We start from the raw sequence: 10481 nt of genomic DNA, 5'->3' as shown, positions 1-10481 counted from the left end.
CAAAAACGTACTATTTAAATAATCAATTGATAAAACAAACAAGATCAAATAACATATTCAACCAAGTTCTTGACCATTAAAGCACAAAGAATATGATCAAAGTCAGCTTACACAAAACCCTACACATGAAGTGGTCACGAGCCGCATCATGAACACAAAAATCATCCAAAAAGTTTTAGAGAGAACCCTAAATGCCGTCCAAAAACCAAAAAGTTTTATGCCAAGGCTAGTTTTTTTAATCATCCTAAATCTATTCCATGCAACCCAAAAATAAAAAGTCCAAATACTTATTTTCGAAAACGACTTATACGCGATTCAAATTTATCTAGTACGAAGGTTTCGCTACACACTTCGCTGCATGTCCAAACTTTGTATACACCCGAAAACCACAATCAGAAAATAAATTACGATGAAAACTAATTAACTGAATAAAAAAATCTACCAACTGCATTTCTAAAATACAATAGCTACCAACACTTGAGCACATATGTAACTAATTAAGGCTCAATTTTCTATTCCACATATATCCTGTCTGATACTCTCATCCAATCATCCTGCACAAATCTATAATATTAAAAAGGGAAAATAACATTATGATTTTACTCTTAATATATCTACTTGCCTTTAAATTAGGGGAATTATCCCGAATACGAGCTAAGTGCAGCAACAACTGAACCCGTGGTCTCAAGAGTTGAGGCTACATCTGGTATATCTTTCAATGCAGGAGTGACCTTCAAAGATGGATACAACCAACTTTTAACAGAATCCATGAAAGAATTCGGGTCAAAATTCAAAATAGCATCCCAATCAACTTGACGTCCTTCCGGTATGCTTCCAGTAAACTCCATATTAGCAGCTAGAAGAAGGCCAATCATCACTGAAAACCCAACAACAGCCGAACCTCGTGAAGGTGGCATGAAGTTGTACCTGATATCAGAACCAACCAACCATCGTCAATTTAGAATTTCTAATCAATAACTTATATCAAGTTTCAACAGAATAAGCCTTTACCAGTAATATGTCATCCTTAATATTGCTTCTCTGACATTCTCAAGTGTACCAAAATCATTTGACCCATATGTCTCACCACAATATGAATTACACAACACCTGCCAATCCAGTGTGTTCTTCATTAATACGTGTACATATATTTTACTAAATATATTTCAAATCAGAGTGCATACCTCCCAGCATGATGTCATCTCGGCATCAAAATGATCCCATCTAGCAGGCGTGCACGGTGTCCGAATTGAAAAGTCAAACCCACGTTCTCCTCTGAGGTGGCATAAACGACCAAATAAAAAACTAGGAACAAGAAAAATACATCGAGCAGTTTAATGTAACTTACGTTTTAACTAGAGTAATCCTTGTTCCTTCCAGTCGTTTCCTGAAAAAAGTAAAAACAATGCAATAATGATAAAAAGATATGGTAAAGCAATTATAATTAAGGGGTTTGGATCAAATACAAATGAACTCAACGTGCTAAACGTGAGAATCAAGTAGAGTAATTATGTAATTACATCATAGAGTAATTACATAATTACTCTACTTGTATATATATAATTACTCTACTTGATTCTCATGTTTAGCACGTTAATTTCATTTGTACGTTAACTTTCCCCTATAATTAAGTATTATATGTTCTAAATTCTTAATCTTCAAAAGCTGTACTATTGCACCAAGTAGCCAACCAGAAATCTTCACCAACAACTTTGTAAAGATCAGCACACGACTCAGCTTTCAATATCTGTAAATTTATTTAATAAAAAAAACCATCCAATAGTGTTAATATATTGGGCATATACCATAAAAAAACCAACATACTTTATGCTTTTTCCAGTAAAAGTCTTTCAACAATTTGTTTGAACATAAAAGAACAACATAGTTTCTGTTTTTTTTTCTCGTACAAGTCCCTTAACAATACTTTGCACATAAACAACATACTTTTTGTTTCTTGTCATAAAATTCCCTGAACATGTTAAATTTGGAAAAAGTTTCTATGATTGGATGAAATCATGAATATATTATTTGACAAACTACATTATAATGTCAAAAAAAATATGTGTTTATAAGTTTTACGACTTCAAATTTATACAAACCATTTTATATGTTCTTAGGCTTTTATTTTATTTGAGTTACATCATCCACACATGTATTTTATTATATTGTTTTGAAAGACTGTTATTATCAACTTACTGAATTTAAAAATAAAACAGGAAAGACAAACATTAAACGGGCATTGCTTTGCTATGTGTCCAATTTAAAACATTAGATCATCTGAATTCATTTCTCATGTAGCATTAATAAATAAACAAAAAACCACAATTATGTTCAAGTTTAACATGTGGAGGGATAATAACGTCTAATAATAGTCAAGGGAATTTTATGAAGAAAAAAAGAAAGCAAAGTATGGTTGTTTTTTATGTGCAAAATTTTGTTTGGGGACTCCTATGAACAAAAATAGAGAAAGTATGTTGTTCTTATTATAGTATTTTGCCGAATATATTTGAAAATTTTAGAATAGTAAAACTCACCTCTTCTAATTTTCCATCTTTTGATAAATCAATGGTCCCATCAGCCTTATTATACACAAACCCATGTTCCTTGACTACTGTCTTTGCAACATCTAATGTTCTTTGAAAATGTGGATAGTAGCGAGTGACTTTAGCTTGCCCAAGAATAAGAGGCATGTGAGATCCAAATCCAGTATTGAACTCCTCACTTAATTTGTTGACCCAAACAACCGAGTCACATGGCTCAGAAATCTGTCTCCATTTCACAGCCATTGAATAAAGATGAAGCCATGAGAAAACCGACTGTCCTGTTGACTTCTCTTCCAATGCACTTGAAGTTGAAGTTTCTGAGTTGCTGTTATGGCTGGGAATTATTATTCTCTCTTTTCTACGGGGCCGCCTTCCACTTTTAGATGTACTCTTATTAGAAAACCGCCATTCTGATTGCAGTGAACGCCAAATCTTCGACACCTTTTGTGCTATCTCAATAGCAGCAAGTCCCGCCATCCGATGCTGAAAACAAATGGAGAGGCGTGTAATTATATTATTAAGATAATTAAAAGTGAAATTGAATTTAAACTTTAAAGGCATCATGATAAATCACCTGACGCCTATTAGGCAAGAAGCCTTGGCAATGATATTGGATTGATTTGCCGATACGATCAGCAGCAAGCATAAGTGCGATCTTTGGTTTTGTTAAGTTAAAATCTTGTTTCTTCAACTTTGCTTTTCTTAGAGGAGGTTGTCTGAAAACTCTCACATACATTTTTGAGATGCAATCTTTTGCACCAGTATTCCTGTAAAGAATAAATATTAAGTACACCTCTTCAACCACATGACAAAAAGCCAAAAATGTTCGCATGCACCTAAACAGGGGGTCAATATCACCATCTATATCAAACCAGCAAAATTCGCTATTAGCTTTTGCAGAAGTATACAAGGCGATTTCTTTCTGCATCAGAGTTCAATAGTAATTGGTTATCAATGGATCAGGCATTGATAAACAAATTTGATGTGCAAAAATTAAAAAAAAGAAATTTTGGAACCTGATAGAAGGCCAGGCATTGAAGGACAAACTTGTCCATTGAGCCTAGCTCCAACTCCAATGCAGCATCATAATCCTTTACCTGTTACATAAAACAAATATCACCATCATTCAGTAGATACGTTAAGAAAACTACATCTGTGTAGCAAACTTTTCAGTGATAGGAAGTAAACAGCATATCATACAGCTTCTTTATACTCCAATAGCATGGTGGCAAGAAGCCTTCAGATACAGACACTCTATGTTTGAACTCTCGATGCCTAGCCCAATCGTTAAATCTTTGATAGCATTCCTGCAACAATAGTTGAAAATATGGACACTAAGATAAGTAAAACAATATGATGTAAAGTTGAACAAAACCAAACGAATTCATTATTAAAAGATCAAACATATAATTTGATATGATTGTATTCCTTAAAATATAGGCTGGAGTGTGTATTAAGAATGCCAGTGTGTGTATTTGGGAGGCTTCTAGTCAACACACCTGTGGTCTCCCATGGCATGAAGTAACAGTCCACGCAGATGATATCCTTTAGCAAACCTATTTAAGAATTGCAAGTTTTGTATCATCTTAAACCTTTCAACAGTATAACATGGAAAACTGGGCAAATAACAGGTTCATTAAAGAGCACCGAACCTTTACCTTGCATCAATTTGCAAAACCTGTTTAAGGCAATCCAAAGCCTTAGTTGAATTGCCAAATATTGATACAGCTGATAAAAGAATAAACACTCACAGTTCAGCACATTGTCTAGCTACTGAAAGGGTGTAAAAGGGAAAGAATGACAATTTAAAATTTTAAATAGTATAAGATCTTTTACTATTTATAATATAAACAATATAAAGTCAGGAGAGGATTCTAGGTCCCATCATCGTTTATTATTTGTTATATGAACCATATAAAGTCAGGAGAGGATTCCAGGTCGCACCAAAATTTTAATTAAGCAGAAGGAAATAAAGTGATTCAGCATATGATGTATACCTGAGCTAAATGACCCCATGCCTCAAGAAACTTTTCATCAATTTGAATTGCTTTCATATGCGCTTCCTCAGATTTTTTATATTCACCAACTGATGACAGTGCCAGACCCTGTAAAATAATGACGTCTCAGTATTACTGTATTACACAAAACAATGTAAAAGTAATGATTCAATTTCACGTGCCACTAACCAAGTATGTGTAAGCTGATTTGTTATCCTTATCAAGTTTTACACATGCAGACAGGTCCTCAATGGCAGCATAGAAATCCTTGAGCTTAAAGTTGACAATTCCTGCATCAGATTCAATGTTCAAACGATGTAAATACAGTTAAAATCAAGAGACCATCAATAAACAGAAAGCAAATATATAGAAGATAAAAATAACAACTATAGACAAGATATCCTCAAACGAAGGGTAAATTAACCCATGCTAACTATCATACCCCTTTCATGCAATATATCTGCTGAGTCAGGCTCAAACTCTAAGGACTTGGTCAAATCTGCAATCGCCTGTACAATAACTATATTAGATGCAAGAGACATGCATAAACAAATTTAATAAATGAGCATTATGCTTGGTGAATGGTGATACAAGATAATCACAACTAAGAATAAATCAATTGATATTCAACATTTAACAACATAATGATAACTAGGCGAACAAACTGGACGGTCTGAATGAGTAGAAAGAAAACCTGACCTCACTAGATTCTCCTAAAGCAGCTCGGGCCTGCCCTCTTCGTTTCCATGCCTCACAAGCTGATGGGTTTGATTGTATAGCCTATAAAAAGATAGAGTAAGGGAAACGATAATTAAACGGCACATGCTATGTATATTGAAGCAATGAAGCTTTAAGTACCTTTGTAAAATCAGCAATGGCTGAATCGAGCTCCCTTTTAAATGCATAGGCTGTTCCCCTTCCTATTAGTGCTTCAGGGTAAGTAGGATCTTCTCTTAAAATCTGTACATGGCAAAACAGTAAAAGGGAGAGACAAGGGAAGAAATCATCAATGCAAGTGTTACAATCATGAAATATAGTCCATATTCAGATAGGTATGAAAAATAACATAATTCTTTAAGGAAGTTTAACCTGGTCAAAGATGGATATGGCACAAGCATACTGTCCCTCATTCACCTATAATAACAGAAAGTTCACTTCAAACCAGATCATTCAAACATAATTAAGGATAAAAAGAAGAGGAGGAAATTACAAAAGAAAAACAAATAGGTAACGCAAGACAATAAATATTAATGCATACTGCACTAAGGTTTATAATGTACATAAGCATACAGACGTTAATAGCTCAATATGAAAACAGTTTTGGTGGCCTTATACTATCATGGACATATTCTAAACAAGGAAACAAGCCTTATACCATCATGGATATACTCTAAACAGGGAAACAAAAGAGTACTTTTTCTAAGATCACCCATGTACCAACTAACAATCATGTCCTCCAAAAAAAACTGTCATGAATGCATGAAAGATGAAACTGAAGTAAAAGTTAATACATCAGAAAACCTTCATGTAACTAACATTTGTATGAATCTATAAACTAATCATAAACCAAAAGATAAGAAAATACGTATTCAACAAACCTGGGCAATTCCTCGTGATAATCGGAAATCAACATTTATTGACTTGGACTTTGAGATCCTAGTAACAGAAAACTTTTTACTCCCCTTAGAATCATTACTTGGTTCACTGGGCATGTCAGGTATATCACTTGATTTACTGGGAACTAAGGAAATTTTAGTGATCGGATCAGGTTTATTGCGGTTATCATTAGTACTACCACGTGCTTCAGATCTGGCACCAAAGTCAATGGATATGTTGCAGGTACCATTTTGCTGTTTTCCATTATTTCCATTTTGACCCATGTGAAAACCTTTTAAACCCTCAACTTTTTCTTTCTTACTAGACCCATTGGGTATGTAAGATATCTCATTTGGCTTGCTTTCTGTCTGCAACACCTCACTTGAATCACCACAAGGTTCAGAACCAACACTTGAAACAACACGAGTATTACAAGTTTCACTAGATTTGCAAGAATTAGTAGGTTCAGATTTGGGTATAACACATTCAGATAACTGCTTAGCATCTTTATCATTGGAAGCAGCCGTACTCTTTTTTGCAGCGGTCAAAAGCTCTTCCAGCTCAAGAAGCTGCTTCAAATCGGTAGACTGATGAACAGCGTGTTCGTAACCTTGTTCCCAAACCAATACAGCATCATCTTTCCTTCCCAATGCAGAATATGCAGGGCCTAGACCAAAATTTTGGATACAATTTTTAGAAGAATGTGTAAAACTTTATTTAAGATCCCAAAAGGAACTTTGAAGCAGATAAAACAAATATGCTCACAAGAACAAGAAGTGATGAAACATGAATAACTTTAAAAGCATGAGTTCAGTTTGATCACAGAAAAGTCTTACGCATCGGTATGTATACAGTATATTATATTGCACCGGCACTATAAGAAGTTTATGATCAAATGGCATCCTATATTTTTGTGTTTGAGCTGAAGGGGCACATGCCTGAGTTAGGAACCACTTGATGCCTAACAAATAGAAGTGCAACCAATTTATTGATGCTCTAAGACACAATTTCTAGCAAGAATCCTGCAAAAAGTCTTTTATTATGTAGCTTCTGCCTCCATTAGCAAGAGTTTCAATTTGTAATAATGGGCATTTCATCAAAGTGCAGTGTCTTGAATTTCAAAATTAATATAATATAAATAAGAGTAAACTACGGTTTTCGTCAGTTTTAGTCCAATAGTTTTAAATCTGCGATTTTCATCCCTATGGTTTCATTTCACTTGCAGTTAAACCCGACCCCACTAACCCCGTTAAGTCTGGTCGTTAAACCCATCAGCATGCCCCTCACGTGATGGGCAGTTTTGTCCTTTTTCTCACCAAATAAGCCCCAACCCTAATTCGCAAGCCCTCTCGCGTGAGGGGCTGAGGTGTATTTGGGGGGGGGGGGGGGGGGAAGGACAAAATTGCCCCTCACGTGAGGGGCACGCTGATGGGTTTAACAATCAGACTTAACAGGGTTAGTGGGGTCGGGTTTAATTGCAGGGGAAATGAAACCACAGGGACGAAACTCGCATATTTGAAACCATTGGACTAAAACCGCATATTTGGACAAACCACATGGACGAAAACCGCAGTTTACTCTAAACTTAGAAAGGTCATCTAGCATCAGATAAATCCTCATTTCACACGTTGCACATCATGCATTGTTAGATAACAGAATGGTTAATGTAATTCTTTTTATCCACGATGGGAAATGCACTCAACACAAACTCTCTTTGCACACAAAAAATATCAAACTTCTCAATGTAATTGAGTAGAAATTGCCTTTGTCAAAAGTTGGATATGACCTCTCATGGTACCCAAAATGCATAGCATTGACTAACATATAGATATATTATGCAGCCACCTATGTATCAATCCTGTTTTCCCTTTTTCGTCGTGCCAAGAGGTAGATAATGAGTTATGTTTTCTTTATCAGCACTTCTGTGAAGTAAACTATCAGGTTTACGCTATTCTCAAAAAAATTAATTAATTAAGGTCAGTATACACATCTAGTACTAAGCTATTTGCTTAACTTCACCCTGAATTAAAAAAAAGCAGAAAAAAACAAAGAAATAGGATATATGTGACAATGAGTAAGAGAGATTTCAAGCTTCTGTGCCAATGGTTTTGAGCATACACTATTCATAACTATTAGCAAGATTGAGAATCCAAGATTGTTCCATCTATAGAAATATGCCCTGCCTTGGAAAATTCACATATACAAAAAGACATGCCTGTGTCCCAAATTAGACGGGAAAGGTTTCAAAAGGGAAAAAACAAGAACCTATAAAGTGAAACCTAAAACAAAACATATTGTATTGAACCTTCCTATCATCAATGTTCCAGACAGTTTCGGGGCATGGATAGCATCTTTCCATGCTCTCCTAATTCAGTGGTCTACACTACTCATGGTAAGATTGAGGACAATTATGATACCTAACAAACAAGTGCATGTTCATCTAACAACCCATGTCTATACAAAACAGAAGCAGATAAAAGTGAATATGTATCAAAGTCAGATATATCATCACACATAAACAGCAGTTGTACATTGTATGACAACGAGTTAAAGACACAAGGTTTCCAGAGCAGATAATCTACTGGATCGTCATGCAGTTGCTAGAATTCATATCCGGTGCTTAATAGTCACATGGGATGAGTACGAATTTGGTACGATGCATGCAATCATGAAACATGGGCGCATAAATAGTGCATCAAAAAAATACAAATTGTGTAGACTGATGAATAAATAGTGCATGTCTTTGTCTTTGAAGAACTTTATATACAACATAAGACAATGCCTATCCACAGAGCCATATCAAACCAACACTTATGAGACTTAAAACCAAAAATTCAAATCTTTTAATTAAATCGAACCGTAAATCTAACATCTTACATCTTGAATAGTTGAATGCTCATTCAATCATAACAAACTGTCAACACATACCCAAAACTTTAAATACTAATGTATCATTGGTATTGTCACATACAAAACCAGTAATTTAATAGCATGACTTTTACATTACTGAATTTATAATTTAGGTTTAGTTACACATTACACAATTGTTTCAATAACCAACTAGATAACATAAACTACATACACATAACAGAAACTAGTTATATGAATATTCTGCAAACCTGGAGGCTAAAATTTAACGCGTATCAAGATTCTAGAAGTGACAAGATATACTCAAGGTTGTAAAAATATCGCCTAGGCGTCGATTAATCGCTATTCGGTATCCTATCGACTAGTCGCCAATTAATCGCTATTTGGTCAAAATCGGTCAAAGTTGATACATATGTATATTTGAAAAATTACATATAAATTCTAATCTGATTAATCCTGATTAATCGTCAGTCCCTACCCCACCGCCCGACTAGCTAGTTCTACGACACTTATACTTATGGTCACACGCACACACTAGTATTAATTAATTCATAACATCCAAATTATTAAAAAATTAGGTCACAACAAATCATCTGCCTATGTCAATTAACAGTGTTGGCAATTAATCCAACTAATCGAACAACTGTATGAGAATAATAATATACCTTTTAAGATATAAGCTTGAAGAAGAGTAGGATCAAGCTGCAGCGCCTTATCACAATCCTTAACGACATGTTTATGAAGCTCAAATTGACTATAACAGTACGCCCGATTACTACAACAACATCAACTAGAAAGGAAGTTAATAATAATAATAATAATAACAAATCCTCTCAAACAAACAAATAATAATAATAAAGGTAGAGACCAGATATCCTGAATAAGAGAGGATTGAGCGAGGAGGTTATCGAGGACGCGAATGGCTTTGGACCAGTCGCGAGAAGTGCAGAATTTGGCTCGTTCAGAAGACATCGGCTGCAGATCGGTTGGTTAATTGGATGTTGTGGTTAATAAGAGTGGTGTCTGATGTGATAATTAACGGGATGGGATGGATGGCGTTGAAGGAATCGGACGGTACGGCAACCACTGGGTACACGTGGTGGAAAATGGGAACAAGGGATAGGGTGAATCGAGTTAACGCCGTTATCATTCCGTTTCGATTCAACCACGTCGAATTGGCGTGACTTCGGCACGTGTGACGTGAGTTATATGGGTTTTGTTAAAAGTTTTTTCTAAAAATAACCGGAAATGTTGTAAGTTTGAATAGGGAAATTGGGTATAAGTGAACCGGAAAGAATAGGACATGTATATGCCTAGCATGATAAGACACGAATATACGATAATATATGAACACGAAACATATCTATACATTACACAAAAACTTTATCGTGTAGATGTATTACAAACCCGAATACTAACATGTTAATACCATGTATACACGATAAGACACGAACCTGCCGGAGAATTAGAGAAGGGT

The 10481-nt window shown here is 35.1% G+C and overlaps 1 pseudogene across 1 annotated transcript; it reads right to left on the bottom strand.

Moving 5' to 3' along the window:
- Window positions 1–212: 212 nt before the first annotated feature.
- On the bottom strand, window positions 213–10215 carry LOC143548881 (suppressor of RPS4-RLD 1-like; annotated as a pseudogene). Its single transcript, XR_013138033.1, has 21 exons — window positions 9873–10215; window positions 9670–9779; window positions 6139–6803; window positions 5630–5674; window positions 5399–5500; window positions 5240–5320; window positions 4983–5049; window positions 4730–4830; window positions 4528–4648; window positions 4202–4271; window positions 4043–4099; window positions 3744–3850; window positions 3560–3640; window positions 3381–3465; window positions 3118–3312; window positions 2535–3026; window positions 1656–1747; window positions 1349–1387; window positions 1185–1275; window positions 1012–1109; window positions 213–927 (listed from the first exon to the last, which is right to left on the bottom strand). The product of XR_013138033.1 is annotated as a suppressor of RPS4-RLD 1-like (transcript).
- Between the last annotated feature and the right edge of the window lie 266 nt (window positions 10216–10481).

This window comes from Bidens hawaiensis, unplaced genomic scaffold (genome assembly GCF_021521415.1).
Source record: "Bidens hawaiensis isolate Kalapana, Puna unplaced genomic scaffold, B.hawaiensis_p1.1 tig00015291_1, whole genome shotgun sequence".
In the NCBI taxonomy this organism is placed as follows: Eukaryota; Viridiplantae; Streptophyta; class Magnoliopsida; order Asterales; family Asteraceae; genus Bidens; species Bidens hawaiensis.
The sequence above is the reverse complement of the archived record's forward strand: the minus strand, read 5'-3'. Positions and strand labels throughout refer to the sequence as shown.